Below are 16,989 nucleotides of genomic sequence, written 5' to 3'. Positions count from 1 at the left end.
GGGAAAGAGGGGCTGGGATGAATTGGGAGATTGGGACTGACATATATACAATACTATGTATAAAATAGATAACTAATGAGAACCTGCTGTATAGCACAGGGAACTCTACTCAATGCTCTGTGGTGACCTAAATGGGAAGGAAATCCAAAAAAGAGGGGATTTATGTATACATATAGCTGATTCACTTCGATGTACAGCAGAAACTAACACAACATTGTAAAGCAACCATACCCCAATTTTTTTAAAAAAAAACTATGTAATTAATATAAAAGCTACTTCATTTTTATAGTTCTTAGAGTTCTAAGGTAATCAAATTTCTAGTGATTATATGCAGAATCTTCAAATAAAAAGCCCAAAGTATTTAAAATGTGATAATTTAAGGGATAACAATATGCATATTGTACAGATCTGGCACTTTTTCACAAAGACGAAAATAAAAAATAGTCGCTTTGAAATGATACATGTTCAATCTGATTTCTGAGTTTTTAAATTATTTTTGATTCAACAACCCTTAACTTGACATATTCATAATTTAAATGAAACAACCACAGAAAATTGCAGTCCATTAGTCTATTCAATACAAAGCCAAGAGATAAAAGAGGCCAACTTTTATGCACTTTTATGTAGGCTTTTTAATTTGGCCAATGTCATTCTGATGGCAATAACTGACACAGGCCCTGTTTCAAAATGGGGAAAACATTCTTTACTTCATATAAGATAGACAAATTGCATGAATCTATATAAAATACAATTTAAAATGATCATCACATCATTAGGATCCAGACATGAAAAAGCATGTGACTATTTTTAAACAGCTTTATTAAGATATGTATATTTATTATAATGTATATTAAGACAATGCATATACAATTCACCAAGGTAAATTATACAATTTAATATTTTTTAAGTATATTCACAGATATATGCAACCACTACCATTAGAATATTTTCATCACCTAAAAAGAAGCTCTGTATACCCTTTAGCTATCACTCCTCCAATCCTTGGATGTGAATATTTAAGTACTAAATTTTAAATGTCCGGGACATGGTGACCATACTTGGCTTTAAGTTTTAAAGCTCTAAATTTGTTGTCCTTTTCTTAAAAGTAATTTTTAGGGCTTCCCTGGTGGCGCAGTGGTTGAGAGTCCGCCTGCCGATGCAGGGGACACGGGTTCGTGCCCCGGTCCGATAAGATCCCACATGCCGCAGAGCGGCTTGTCCCGTGAGCCATGGCCACTGAGCCTATACTTCTGGAGCCTGTGCTCCGCAGAGCGAGAGGCCACAACAGTGAGAGGCCCACGTACCGCAAAAAAAAATTAATTTTTAGTATTCAGTCTAAATTTGCTCCTTAAACCTCCAGAATCACAAATTTATCCATTCTTTTTCAAAAAACTCTCCAGATAATTCCTGTTTACGAAAAAGGGTACCAAGGCAATCGACTCTTGATTCATCACACATGAATGCACCACTTTTTAGCAAACAAAAATACATAAAAACAAAGCCCACAAACACATTTTAAAATGTGTCTATCCAATACTACCTACATAACAAGTAATTATCCTTATTCTGTGGCACATGCCTTCCTTGGGTTTAGAAAAGTAGAAGTGGGCTCCAAGTCCAACTGTGCCAAACTTAACAGGGCCTTAAAGAATGTTAGACACTCTTTTCTTCCACCCACATTAAATATACACCCCCCAAAACTGTTGATTCACCGGATTTTCGGCTGCCAAAAAAAGTAGACTAGCTTAGTGTTTGACATTTCCTTTTGGCAGTCATTAGTCCTTAATGTGTCGCTGTCTAGAGGCTAAATGGAATAGCTTCATTCTTTCTGCTTTAGCAGATCATTTTCTTGGGCCTGAGGAAATGTATCAAAGGCTAAAACCACCCTACAAGAATGCTGTCAATTGAAGATGTTACAATATAAAAATAATAATGATTAAAACTCCTCTCCACAAGCCCCTTATCACTAGAATCTAAACAATACCTTTCTCCATAGCAGCAAATTAAAGGGGAAAAAGCAAACACTTCCCAATATCTGTCAGTGAGCTACCCACTAACGGGAAAAGAGGACTGCTTCTAGCTAGTCTTGCTTGTAAAATGGTTCCTTAATGGCTCTTCAGGACTTCCCCGGTGGTCCAATGGTTAAGACTCCACGCTTCCACTGCAGGGGGCATAAATTCAATCCCTGGTCAGGGAAGTTCCACGTGCCATGCTCGGTGCAGCAAAAAAAAAAAAAAAAAGGCTCTTTGTTCCCACCAAGCCAAGAGGTTTGCCATTCCCTGCACACTAATTAATTCCTGATTCTAAATCTATTATTGTTTCTCCCTTCACCTACTCTTCAATGCCAATCAATGCCAACCTTGTCTGTCTTTGTATATCCTATTTAATATAAGTTTTATACTTGCTCCAGTGCTTTATAATAATAAAATAATTTTATTTGTGCTTTTCTTTAAAAAACTTCATTGCACCAGCATTATCTCGTATAAACCAGAACTCCTTATTCTGATTTCTGCCGACAAAAAGAGCACTAAAAAAGGAAAAATAATAGAAACAGTACATAGAATGTTTATATTCAAATAAGGTTTTTTCTAGCTAGAGACAATGTATTTTCATAATCATCAGCAAAAGCAAGGAATCTGAAATCATCATGGCCAAGAAAATACTGTTTAAGCCACCTAAAATTGTGCTAAGTTAACTTCTTAATTAATATGAAATCTACAGAAGTCGTACCACCACCCTCTTAAAAAAATGAAAACCCTAATTACTGCCATTTATTAAATTCCATTCAATCAAAGTTTAGTGAACAACAAGGAAACATCACTACTAAATTATATAACAGTCAAGCAGGTAAGAAACAGAAAACTTCTTACTATACATGATAGAGCTTTAAAACTATGATTCAGGGGAGGGCAATAGCTCTGATAATGCTTCAGGTAGTAGACTATGGAATGCCTAGATGATTAGGCAATGACCAATTCTGACCTTCTAAAAAAGTGTTTACTAACAATTTAGCCAAGAAAACTCTGCATCGTCCAATGACTATACTAGGTACACTCCTTTTTGGAGAATCAAGGAACTCAAATCAAATACAGTGACAAAGCGTTTACTTCAAGGACACATGCAGAAAACCCAAGCACAGCTGGGCAACCAGCCTCAGCAAGGCCATACAGGAAGAACAGGATCCTCCTCTTAGCTGCTTGCAACCTTCTCCAACCTCAAATACCTGACCCAATGTTACCCTCTATGCTGCCTAACTAATTCATAGCTACTGCCCACCCACAAATTCATTTTGCCATGACCCCTCACAACCCTGACTCTACTTAATGGCATAATTTCCTACTTCAGTTTCCATTTACTAACTGCATCGTTTTCTCATTATTTTCCCATACAAATTCCCAAGAGAATCTAATTGGCCTAAGAACTGCGGACTGAGAAGGGGGCTGGAATAGAATAAAGAAATCTGTTCAAGAGGTTGCAAGACAGACAAATGCCTTCAGAAGGGCTGTAAACATTGCAAAGACTATGCCCTTAAACATCTAATATGCTGACATCTACTCAGATCACCATAATGATAAGAGCTGTCTTTTTTTAACTTTTTATTATGGGATTTCCCAAACATTCAAAAGGATTAAGAAGACTAAAATGAACTTCCTTATGCAACATCACCAAGTTTTCACAGCTATCAACTTTCTGCTTTCTAGTGTCATTTATAACACTTCTGTTAGTTTTGGGGTGGAGTATTTTAAAACAAATCTACAACATCATGTCATTTCATAAGGGATTCCCCTTGAATCTACGTTCATCTCTTGATGTTCAAATCTTGTCAAATGTTGAGGGTTAAAAGAACTATCACTTGTCCAAAACTTCAAATTGCAAACATATAGTTACTGACGTTTATCATCATAACCCTAAAACTTATGTGATTTTTTTTTTTTTTTTTTTTTTTTTTTTTTTTGCCGCACTGCTTGGCTTACAGGACCTTAGCTCCCTGACAAGGGATCGAACCTGGGCCCCGGCAATGGAAGGGTGGAATCCTAACCACTCAGCCAACAGAGAATTCCCAAACTAATGTAATTCTTGATTCGGAATGGTTTTAAGAAAATAGCTAATTTTGCACTAGCTGAGAAAACCAACTCAAAAAAATAGTTTGATTCTAGCTCTAGAGTTTGCCAAAATGACAGATCTGTAGACAGCAAGTAAGAGCTAGTCAATGGAGTCAGTTTTAACAAACACTGTGATTAGAATTCCACTTTTAAAATGGAATTTTTTTTCTGAATGCTACAAAGTTTGATACTGCTTTGAAAAAAAAATCCAACAAACGTATTCCTAATGTTTTGAAGTCCATTTCCTGAGTTAAGAAATTTTGATAGCCTAAGAAAAACCGGCTTTGAAAAGGTCAAGAGGACAGGGGGTTCCTTTATCACAAAAGAAATCACTAAATAAGGGTATATATAAACAACCAACTTTTAAAAACCAACCAATTTTCCAGTATATAATGGCTTTATCTTTTTTTCACCAACATAGAATCTTAAAAACAACATAGGGACTTCCCTGGTGGTGCAGTGGTTAAGAATCCCCTGCCAATGCAGGAACACGGGATTGATCCCTAGTCCAGGAGGATCCCACTTGCCGCGGAGCAACTAAGCCCGTGCACAACTACTGAGCCTGCACACCACAACGACTGAGCCTGCGTGCCACAACTACTGAAGCCCGTGTGTCACAACTACTGAGCCCACAAGCTGCAACTACTGAAGCCCGAGCACCTAGAGCCTGTGCTCTGCAACAAGAAGCCACTGCAATGAGAAGCCCACGCACTGCAACGAACAGTAGTCCCCACTTGCCACCAACTAGAGAAAGCCCACGCGCAACAACGAACGAAGACCCAATGCAGCCAAAAAAAAAAAAAAAAGCAACATAAACAAATAGGTCTACTTCCCAGCAACAAGTGAATTTATTGTTATGAGCTGTGAAGATTACAGTTGGGTATCACTGGTCAAATACTTACGATTTTTCTTATAAAATATTGCAGGTTATTTTACACGAGGGAATAATAAGCAATGTTCATATAGACACAAGAACAAGGCCAAGTCCAAACATAAGTCTTTTTATTCCTAGAAGATGAGTTTCTTATTTGAGTCTGCAAAACCAATAATTCTCCCTCAAAGCAGGGAGAATTAATTCAGGACAAGTACACTCCGGAATTAAATTTAAAGGACAATTATCAGGGAAGCCTTGAAATCAGATGCCACACTACATTCTATACGGTAGACTATTACAAACTGCAAATTACAAATCCCAAAGTTAGAATATCTGCAACTGGAGTAAAACCAGGAGACCAATCATTCCAACACATCTGAAAATAATCCTTGTAAGACAATTTACTGACTAGATATTATTTTATTATAAAGCAACTCAAATGCAATGTCTTCCTTAATAGCGTATCTCCAAATCATACCATTATGAAAAGGTCCTATGCCATTTTCAGAGAACGACCAAACAAAATCAGTTCTCAGCAGTCTCTGGTTCTAAATACTGAATATTCCACTTTATTTATTTATTTTTTTGTGGTACGCGGGCCTCTCACTGTTGTGGCCTCTCCCGTTGCGGAGCACAGGCTCCGGATGCACAGGCTCAGCAGCCGTGGCTCACGGGCCCAGCCGCTCTGCGGCACGTGGGACCCTCCCAGACCGGGGCACGAACCCGTGTCCCCTGTATCAGCAGGCAGACTCCCAACCACTGTGCCACCAGGGAAGCCCGTGAATATTCCACTTTAAAATAAATAAGTTATTGAGTGACTGTCAAGTACTTATTTAGCAGTCATCAGATGTGAACACAGATAAAATAAACAGAAAAAATAAGGGTATTTGCTCAGAGAAGAAAAATATCACATTCCATAGACTTTAAATTAACCCTTCTAATTTTATGACTAAGAAATATGAAAACCATAGTAATTTTCAAGAGAGCAGGCCTGAAATCACAGAAGAGAAAATTTCCTGGCAGCCAGGGTTATACCTGTCTCTGGCAAAGATAGTTTGGAAACTCAAGGAGTTTTATTAACTACCTTAAGTCCTCTAAAACACCCAATTTTTAAAAAAAATTTTTTTAAGATCAATGGACAGAAAATATTAGGGTAGAAAGTTATGATTGATAAGCTTCTAATTTTACATGTCTGTCACATATGGGCATTCTACATAAACAGGTTTATTTTATAAACAATAAAATGCCTACTTTGCTACATTTAAACAATGACACTATTTTAAAAGAATCAATTTATTATCAACATATGACAACTTTGCCACAGGCAAAAAGAATAAATGAGAAAGAAGGAAGTGTATTATTAATTTCCTAAAATGATACCAATTTGCATGTATTTATAGCACTTTCTAGTTTTATGTTCAAGTCAAATATGGTATCCCCTTCCCTTTCCACACTCAAATGATGGGTGGTAGGGGAGATCCTCTGTCAGCTGTGATTAGATGCTTGAACTACAAGATCATGCAGACTTATGGGTGGAGACTGCTGCTTTGGCTCTTTGCTATAGACAGAGCAAGGAACGAGCTGTCACACAGAGCTGAAAAGAATCTGCTACAAGAGACAGGAGAGCAGCCTCGGTCACTGCCTATCCAGATCCCTGTTCACCTTGTTCTTGGCTACACATCATTTAATGCTCTTTTGTCTCAAGGCATTTTTTGCATTACCACCACCCATTATCCCATTTTCTTCATTTTGCTTGGTCTTGAGTGGTTCTCTGTGCCCTCTAACAAAGTCAGGTAGAGGGGCAGCTATTAATGACCCTGTTTTACAGCTGAGAAAGCAGCTCAGGGGGAGGCTACCTGATCAAGCTTTAACGATGCCTATTCGATGTAAGCATTACTGTCCACCATCCAAGGCATCACATATGATGAGGACCATCAGAAGTAGCTCTGGACTGATAATCAGAAGGCTTAATTCTAATCGTAACTATTCTTACCTGGGTATGATCATAGCCAAGTTACCTCTAGTTTCAGGCTGTTTTGAAAATAGGTGGTTGGTTTTAGCTCTGGTTAAGATGGGGTAAACATTTTCCACCCTGTCTATCCTACTGAATGCAACTAAAAACCCTAGAGAGAATACATAAAGTAGCAATCTGAGAACTGAAATGAGAAAGAGCCAAATCCACAATTACAGTTGGCAGACAGGGCTATAACTGTCTCAGTAACTATTGGAACAAGCAGACCCTAAATAAACAAACATAAATAAGCAATTAAGGTACAGAAGTACTGAACCAATTCAATCAACCAATGCCATTAACCAACTGGATCTAACTGACATTTATAGAACACTCCATCCGGGCTTCCCTGGTGGCGCAGTGGTTGAGAGTCCACCTGCCGATGCAGGGGACACGCGTTCGTGCCCCAGTCGGGAAGGATCCCACGTGCCGCGGAGCGGCTGGGCCCGTGAGCCATGGCAGCTGAGCCTGCGCATCCGGAGCCTGTGCTCCGCAGCGGGAGAGGCCACAACAGTGAGAGGCCCGCGTACCGCAAAAAAATAAAAATAAATAAATAAATATAGAACACTCCATCCAACAACAGCCAAAACACATAGCCAAGGGCAGACAGAACATCACAAAGATAGCACCACTGGGTCATAAAACAAATCTCAATAAACAATCTAAAAAACTGAAATCATGCAAAGTATGTTCTCTGACCAAACTGAATTTGAATTAAACTAGAAATCAATAACAGAAATTTAACAAGAAAATCTCCATATACTTGGAAATTAAACAACATACTGTACTTCCAAATAACCCACTGGTCAAAGAGGAAGACTCAAGGAAAATTTTTAAATATTCTGAACTAAACAAAAATGAAAATACAAAATATTGAAATTTATGGGATGGAGACAAAGCAGGGCTTATATGGAAATCTGCCCTAAATCTTTACATTTAAAAAAAGGAAAGATCTCAAGCCAATAACCTAATTTCCCACCTCAAGAAACTAGAAAAAGAAGAACAACATAAACCTAAAGGAAACAGAAGAAACAATGAAGAACAGAAATCAGTGAAATTGAAAATAACGGAAAAAAATCAATGAAACCAAAAAAAGCTGGTTCTTTCAAAGGATCAACAGAATTGATAAACCTATAGCCAGACTGGCAGAGAAAATAAAAGAGGCAGATACAAATTACCAACACTAGAAATGAATTAGAGAATATGGCTACAGACTCCCCACAAACACTAAAAGGATAATAAGAGAATGCTACAAACAACTTTTGCATATAAAACTTGACTAACTGGATAAAATGGACCAATTCCTTAAAAGCCACAAACTTCCAAAATTTATCTAAGAAGAAATATATAATCTCACATCCGTTAAGAGAAACTGAGTTTGTATTTTAAAACCTTCAAAAAATTAGCTGAAAAAAATATTAGTTGGCTGGACTAGATTAAGGCTTGGCAAACTTCGGTAAAGGGCCAGATATCAAATATTTTGGGCTTTGGGGGCCATTCCATCTCTGTCACAACTACTCAACTACATGACTGCAGTGGAAAAGCAGTCATAGATTGTAAGTAAACAAATGGGCATGGCTATGTTCCAATTAAATTTACAAAAACAGATGGCAGGCAAGACTTTACCGGAGAAGTTTAATTTGTCAACCCTACACTATGATAACTAATGTCACTTCCAAATTCTAAAATTTATAATTCTATATTTCCATGGTCAAAAATCACTGACAAATAGTTCAAGAAAAGGATAATGCAAGTACTATCACACAGAGATAAATGACACTGTTTTGACCAAGACTTTCTAGAAGTATATACTGTAGTAAACAAAAAACCCTCCCAGACAACTCACCACTTCAAACAAGTCCTGAATGAATCATTACCTCAAAGACGAATCACCTTATTAACGTGAAAAATCTTCAGTGTTCTCATATTTATAGTACTTTGGAAATAAGCACAGTATATGATTATGAACAAAACCTAAAAATCCATGACACATAAAACTAAGGGTCTAAGTTTATTTCTAAACTTGTGTCATAATGACCATAAGAAACATTGCCCAAAATGTGGGAGGAACTACAGAAGAAAATTTATATTGCCTATTATCCCACCACCCAGTGATAATTACTAATATTCTGATATATTTAGAGATTATTACTACCGTTTAATTTAGACACATTTTTTAGATATAAAAGCTCTTCAAGCCCGCCTGACATCTAAAAAGCATAAATTAATACCAAGGACAATCTAACAGCAGTATCCTGTAGGCTAAAACCTGATGCATCTGCAGCCTGACACTGGGCAGGCTTCGGGGTCTGCCCTATCATCCTGATTTCTAGAGACCGCTCTACTACTGTTCCATTAAGCCAGCACCATTTTATCTAATATATAAACATGCATCTTTCTGCATATAAAAGGTTAGGAACTTGCCTGTTAAATACTGCAATCCATAATGCCAGAGTGGCATATATAGGAAGCACCTCAGGCCTCTTAAAAAGCAACATAAAATATAACTAGGGTGAGATGTCCTCCTCAGACTTAAGAAGTTCTCTTAAACCTCGCATCTCACACCACAAGAAAATCACACAATTTTTGACAAAGAAGCTTTCCAAATTAAATAAATGCTAATGTCAAGAGGACTAAGTCCTAAACATGCTCGAATTCTGCATTCAATGAAACATCTATTTATACCTAAATTCTCCAAATATGCTAGGCAGCTCACCGAAAAGCTTACACTAACAAATCAATAAAATCATATAGCTACAGAACTATGGACTAGCAATACAGGCAAGAGTCTACTGCAGGGCCTTCCCTGGTGGTGCAGTGGTTGAGAGTCCGCCTGCCGATGCAGGGGACACGGGTTCGTGCCCCGGTCCAGGAGGATCCCACATGCCACGGAGCGGCTGGGCCCATGAGCCATGGCCACTGAGCCTGCGCTTCTGGAGCCTGTGCTCTGCAACAGGAGAGGCCACAACAGTGAGAGGCCCGCATACCGCAAAAAAAAAAGTCTACTGCAGGAAACCCAAGGGTTCACACAAAGATGAAAACCATAGCATATAACAAAACTCAGGCCCTGTAGCTGCACATCACAGAGCCAACTGAGACATCTATGACACTCAAGTAACTCCAGAGAGTCTAGCTTGGGAGAATACTCTAAAAAAGCTTTCTTTTCTTGTTCAGCTCACTTCAAGCAGCTATACCAGACCTGGGTTTACCTTATTTAGTGTGAAGTATTTAACTTTAGTAATAAATTTCAGTAATAAATTTCATTTATAAAGCTATACAGTGAAAAAACCCAAGATTATTAAAAGATGATGATGTAAAATCGTATTTGCTGACTTACAAAGATACATTATGATAAAAGTAGTAAGCATTCAGATTTTCAGGCCACAGGGATCTGAGTTCAAATCTCAGCTATATGACTATTTTTGAGCAAGTAACAATTCAATAGGGTTATTATGGAAGTCAAACAGGTAATAATGTATATCTCTCAGCACAATGGCTAGTATATGGTAAGCAGTATAATAGTGAAGACAATCCTTATTTCTGTTGTCAAAAAAAGAAGAAACAGTAAGAAAAGAACAGACAAATGTGTACATACACACACAGACAGAATGAACTCTGGAATGCTATATACCGAAAACGGTGATATATAATGAACAGAGAACTTTATAATCAGAAAAAAATTAACCTATTCTAATTTTGAAAATAAGAAAATGCAGCCACAAAATAATGCAGTTGGGCTTCCCTGGTGGCGCAGTGGTTGAGAGTCCGCCTGCCGATGCAGGGGATACGGGTTCGTGCCCCGGTCTGGGAGGATCCCACATGCCGTGGAGCGGCTGGGCCCGTGAGCCATGGCCGTTGAGCCTGCTCGTCCGGAGCCTGTGCTCCACAATGGGAGAGGCCACAACAGTGAGAGGCCCACATACAGCAAAAAAAAAAAAAAAAAAAAAAAAAAATAATGCAGTTAACAAGCTCTTCGAAGGAGTCCTTCAAAGGCTTGGAAGCTTTGGCTCCGCAAAAGTGGTTCCAGGAAAGCATTTGCAAAACTGAGAAGAGATTAGCATCTAGATTAAGTGCTTCCCCTCACTGCAATAACAATATATCTTTGAGAGTGAACATTAACTGCACCTTATTCATATATTCCATATCTAACTATTATCCAAATCAGATAAAAATTTTATACCTGATATGCTAACATAATCAAACCCCTCAAATATAGGCCCAGTCCAATACAAAAAATGTTCAGTTACTTCATTACTCTTTTAGGATCCTACAACCTCCAACGTTTCTGGGCAAGAGCAAAGATAAAATTTAACCTTAAGCAACATCATCCTCACCTGGTCCTAAGCTGTACCAATTTTCTTCTGCCTAAAACTAGTTTAAGGTATAAAAAATACAAGCTACAATAGCTACTATGTAAGTTACCATTCTGGACACTGAAGGAAGAAGTTGGGACTTCCCTGGTGGTCCAGTGGCTAAGACTCCGTGCTCCCAATGCAGGGGGCCAGGGTTCGATCCCTGGTCAGGGAACTAGATCCCACACACCGCAACTAAAGATCCCACATGCAGCAATGGAGATCCCGCGTGCCACAACTAAGACCCAGCACAGCTAGCTCAATAAATTAATTAATTAATTTTTTTAAAAAAGGAAAAAGTTGATGCTTAACTCTTATCTACTCCCCCTAGCTGGCTGGTTACCCAGTAGTCAGAATTATCCAAGAGAAATATAATACAAGCGAGAAACAAAAACTACATATATAATTTAAAACTTTCTAGTAGCCATAAGTAAAAAGAAACACGTAAAAATTAAGAACAGATTTTATTTAACCCAATATATCCAAAATATTATCAATGAGATATTACTGAGATATTTACAGCTTTTTCAGTGCAGTAAGTCTTGGAAATCTGGTATATCGTTCACACTCACAGCACATCTCAAATTGGACCTGTCACCTATTAAGTGCTCAATAGCCACATATGCCTACTGGCTACCACACTGGATGGAACAGAGCTAAAGCTACTCAAGCCCAAGGCATGTGTTTCTTCTCACCAATTATAAATTCTAATTCTAGTCAGTCAGCACATGACCATGAACTGCTGGACAAGAATGCTCAGGTCAAAACCAAATGGAATTCATTTCAAAGACTGAGGGTCATTTATGTTTCAGACACTGTGTTAAGAGTTTTCAGATTGGGGTCAGGGGTAGGGGGGTTAAAGTGGAGAGTTTTGTTCATTTTTTTTTTTTTTTGAGGGGAATGTGAGTGTGATAAAAGAGACAAATAAGTTTGGTCCCAATAAATTCTACTGCAGTACTGGGAAAAACTCAAAGCACATGCCCTAACCAAGGGAGAAAGGACCACATTAAGGATCAGCATATCCCTTAGCAGAATGAAGAGTGTGAAAGAAAGAATTCGGCTGTTACCAAGTACAGGGCTCTTCAGAAGGAGACTTTTCAATGGCATTGAAATACTATCTTCAGAGTATTACAACACAGAACTGGGCTCCAAAGTCAACTACACATTTAAGAAACAGAAAGTTTAACCTATTAAACTAGTAGTTTGTTTTAACCCATTAACCTAATTGTTTGTTTTTAAACTTTGTTCGTTATTTTTTTTACTATGTTTATCGTATAACATAACATTTACCATCTTAACCAATATTAAGCATATAGCTCATAGGTCTCAAGAACATTCACATTATTGTGCAACCATCACCACATCCGTCTCCAGAACTTTTCACTTTCTCAAACTAAAATTCTGTCCCCACTAAACAGTAACTCCACATTCCCATCTCCCCCAGCGCCTGGCACCCCCATTCTCCTTTCTGTCTCTATGAATTTGACAACTCTAGGAACCTCATGGAAGTGGATCATACAGGATTTGTCCTCTGTGTCTGGCTTATTTCACTCAGCATAATGTCCTCCAGGTCCACCCATGTTGTTGCACCATTAACCTAATAGTTTGAATGTTATACGAATATTTTGTGTCTATGCGGAGAACATTAAGAGGGTTAAAACTATTTTAAAATTTAAAAACACTCTGCATACAAGAACGGGGACAAACTGGAAATACATATACCTAACCTAAATGTTAATAGTAATGGTGGGTCAATAATTTAATGCACATGTATGATTTCCAACTACAAAAAAATAAACAAAGTGGCAATAACTTTTTTCAATTCAATTACATTTCACTTTCATTTCAATCCATTCACTATTTTTTTTTTGGCCGCACCCCGCAACACGCGGAACTTCCCCAACCAGGGATTGAACCTGCACCCCCTGAAGTAGAAGCGTGGGGTCTTAACCCCTGGACCACCAGGGAAGTCCAATCCATTCACTTTTAAACCCATCCAAGCTGTTTTTCTTTCTCTAGAATCCTCATAGGCAGAGTAACCTTAGGCTGATAGAGCAAGAACAAATTAAACATAACCACAATAACTACATTTCATTTCAAGGAAAGCTGGCAGTCATTTGTGAAACAAAGATCCACTGAACAGTCAAAAACCCTCTGCTGTCAGGCATCTGAAGCATTTCCATAATGTTTAAGTAAGTAGGGGTCAAATGCATTACCCTTAACATCAGTATCTCTTAGAGCATCATACAGTAAGTTAGTGATAGATCTAAGACTATCTATCTCTAACTCTTCAAACTACAATGCAAGTAGAAGCATTAAGGCTGCTAGCCTCCTGGCCCTGGGAGCCTTTAAAAGGGAGTTTGGCCCTCACCCTATGATCTAACATATCACTTCCATTCACTGCTTATTTCAGAGTATTAATTTTTTCCAAAAATGTCATCTGTATACTGAAAGAGCTACAGGAAGTAAGGGTAAATCACCCATGGCCTCCTCCCCCATAACCCTCTAGAATGTAAGGTCAATAAGGGCAAGGAAAAAAATAAAAATAAAAAAATAAGGGCAAGGATCTTTGTTTTTTCCACTAATATATCCCTAGTACTATGAATATCCCAAACTGTTCACTTTATCCATTCTCCCAATTCAGCGTGAGTTCATTAAGCAAGCACCTATTGAGTATCTCTACTACCATTATACTAGATCCTGAAAGAATATTTTTTAAATAGTTCCCATCTTCCAAAAGCTTAAAACCTAGTTGCAGAAATTACATGGATATAGGAAATACAATTGAGCAACGATTCAAGGAAGTAAACAAGTGAGTGCAAAACTTCAAGCTACAAAGAAATAATGTAGAATGGTGTAGTCTGAAATGGCCTTCAGCAAAGAGATGGAGGGGAAATGTGGGCCTTGAAGGAAGGGCAGGTTAGGTTTAAACAAGTAGGAAGGGAATTTCAATAACACAATGAACAATGTCCTACTGAAGGCATGAGCTCAGATTGGCCTGAGCAGGCAGAACAAACTGAAGTGGAGAAAGTGAATACAGCCTGGAATAAGACAACAGCAGTGGAGACAGAAAAGGACAAATGTAACCATCGTAGCACTTTCTCCACCTTAACTGCACATTGGAATCTCCTGGGGAACTTTTAAAAATACTGATGCCTGGAACTCAATTTGGTGATTCTGACTTAATTTGGGTACAACCTAGACATCAGGATTTCTAAAAGTTTCTTTTTCAGAAAAAGCTTTTTTTTTTGGCTGCGTTGGGTCTTCGTTGCCGCACGTGGGCTTTCTCTAATTGTGGTGAGCAGGCTTCTCATTGCAGTGGCTTCTCTTGTTGCGGAGCACCGGCTCTAGGCACGCGGGCTTTGGTAGCTGCAGCCTGCGGGCTCTAGAGCACAGGCTCAGTAGTTGTGGCACACGGGCTTAGCTGCTCCGCGGCATGTGGGATCTTCCCGGACCAGGGCTTGAACCCGTGTGCCCTGCATTGGCAGGCGGATTCTTAACCACTGCGCCACCAGGGAAGACCCCCAGGGATTCTAATGTGCATCCAAAGTTAAGAATCATTGCCTTATCCCACCAACTGTACATTCTGGAAAATAAAACTTTATTAAATTAAAAAAAAAAGAATCATTGCCTTAGAGGACCAATGTAACTTGATAAGTGGCAACACAGGATGAAGAAGGAAGGCTCAAGAAATTACAAGATTTTTTTTCAAGTATGTATCTATAAAAATCATGACATGACTCAGAGAACCCAGAAAATGGAAAAAAGTAAAAATACGTGAACCTTTCTGGATTTTACCACTCTGTCAACAAAGTTCTAAGTACTGAACCAGTTTTAATTAATCCAGACTGTCTCAATTCTCCACATACCATAATTATTTATCTAATATTTTTCAAAAGAAATAATCAAAACTTAAAGTGACTCATTTTTTTAAAATCAAGGTAAAGCTCAATACAAAGATTATAAAATAAATACTCCATAAATTGCCTCAGGTTTTCCAGCTAGAAATAATCTCATCCTCCTTGCAATCCCCATGGTATTTTAGTAGTACCTATGATGGCACTCCCAATAAATGTTCTGTAGAGATGCTGTATGTTTCAGAAGGGAGGGATCAGTGCCTCATTCCTCCTCTTACACAGTGCCAGCACACTACTCTGCAGATGACACATACTCAATATGAACTGAGTGACAGGAAGATACTGCCGGTTAAGTTCTGACTGTCACTGGAGGTTCTAAATGTTCTTGAATGCTTCATAAATAAGCAAACATCTATCCCTAGTTGATTCTGCTTCTTGCAGACCCTTTTACCATTCTAAGCTTTCTTTAAATGTGCTTCATTGCCCTCCCCCTTTATCCTCACTCCATCACTTTTTGACAGGACACAGCCTGATCACTGTTATGTGAGCCAATTCAAGGAAACTAAATATTTTTATCTTTAGGAGAAATGTGTTCAGAAATCATCTTCTAAAATATATTTCTGAATACTGAGAGAATTTCTTTCAAAACCCCCACCATAATCCTTAAATTTCAGCCTGACATCAATCACTGTTCTAGTTTTCACTTACATAATAAAATGTTATGTAAGAGCGCTGTTATGGTCTCCTTATCTTCAGTATAAATGAGTATCTCCCACCATTACTTACATCCATGGCACAAAACAGAAAGTACTATTTGTCTGGCATTCTGGGGAGAATCTAGGAGGTACCTCATGATCAGAGATGACTAGTCCAAGATCTGACCAACCCCAGGACTCAAGGAATATCTTTTAGACTGGTTAGGAAACTCTAGTACAGAGGAATGAGAACAGATTTATCACATACTCTTCCCTACAAAGGCTGTTTTTAAAGTGGTTTCCCAATCATAACTGCATTGGACACTTTCGTACCACTTCAGCACACGATAATAGATAACTGATTCACATACATGCCATGAGTCTTCGTTTCCCTGAGCCAGTCTTCAAATTATTCATTTTTTTATATTTTCTGATTTTCAGGCTTATATATGCATTTTTAAATGTGTCCCACATTTTCACTGTGACTTATCAACCGCGTTTTCCATTTGATTTAACTAAGCCTCTAATCTCATTTTTCTGAGGTAGACTGCGTACGATCAAAACATGGCAATGGCTTAAAAAAATTCAATATGCTTCACTAATTTCACAACATGGTAGAAACAAGATAAACAAAGGAAAGCATTCATCTTCACCCTAGGAATTCCATCATGACTCACCATTATATGTTCACTTATATAAGAATATAAGTGAACAAACAAGATGTATGGCAAATGAACAAATGAGAAAGTACCAAAGATCTTTTCATGAAAACTATTAAATAGGGAAAAATCACTAGTGAGAACTAATTTGCATTGTCCTTCTTTCCTTTAAAATGATTTTATATAATTTTTATTTAATTTATTCCTTCTTTGCCACAGTAAAATACTGGGTACAAGGTCTAAACCACACTAACCCTAAACCAGCATTAAATAACTGGAATGAAAGAAGTATTAGGGAAGGAAAAAAGAAGACATTAACAATACAGAAAAGAAATCAACAGATACAGTGTTTTCTACGGCAAAAAAATTGTCAGGTATCCAATTTCACAGCACTGGTTTTTAAACACAAACCTTAAAAATTAAAAAACACTACTCAGT

The 16,989-nt window shown here is 38.0% G+C and overlaps 1 protein-coding gene across 4 annotated transcripts in view; it reads right to left on the bottom strand.

The window, feature by feature from the left end:
• Positions 1-16,989, bottom strand: part of CTNNA1 (catenin alpha 1) — a 179,346-nt gene that overhangs the window by 91,895 nt on the left and 70,462 nt on the right. The window lies entirely within an intron of this gene.

The sequence above is a fragment of the Lipotes vexillifer genome, unplaced genomic scaffold (assembly GCF_000442215.2).
Source record: "Lipotes vexillifer unplaced genomic scaffold, Lipotes_vexillifer_v1.1 scaffold217, whole genome shotgun sequence".
Classification (NCBI taxonomy): Eukaryota; Metazoa; Chordata; class Mammalia; order Artiodactyla; family Lipotidae; genus Lipotes; species Lipotes vexillifer.
This window is presented reverse-complemented; position numbering and strand designations above follow the sequence as displayed.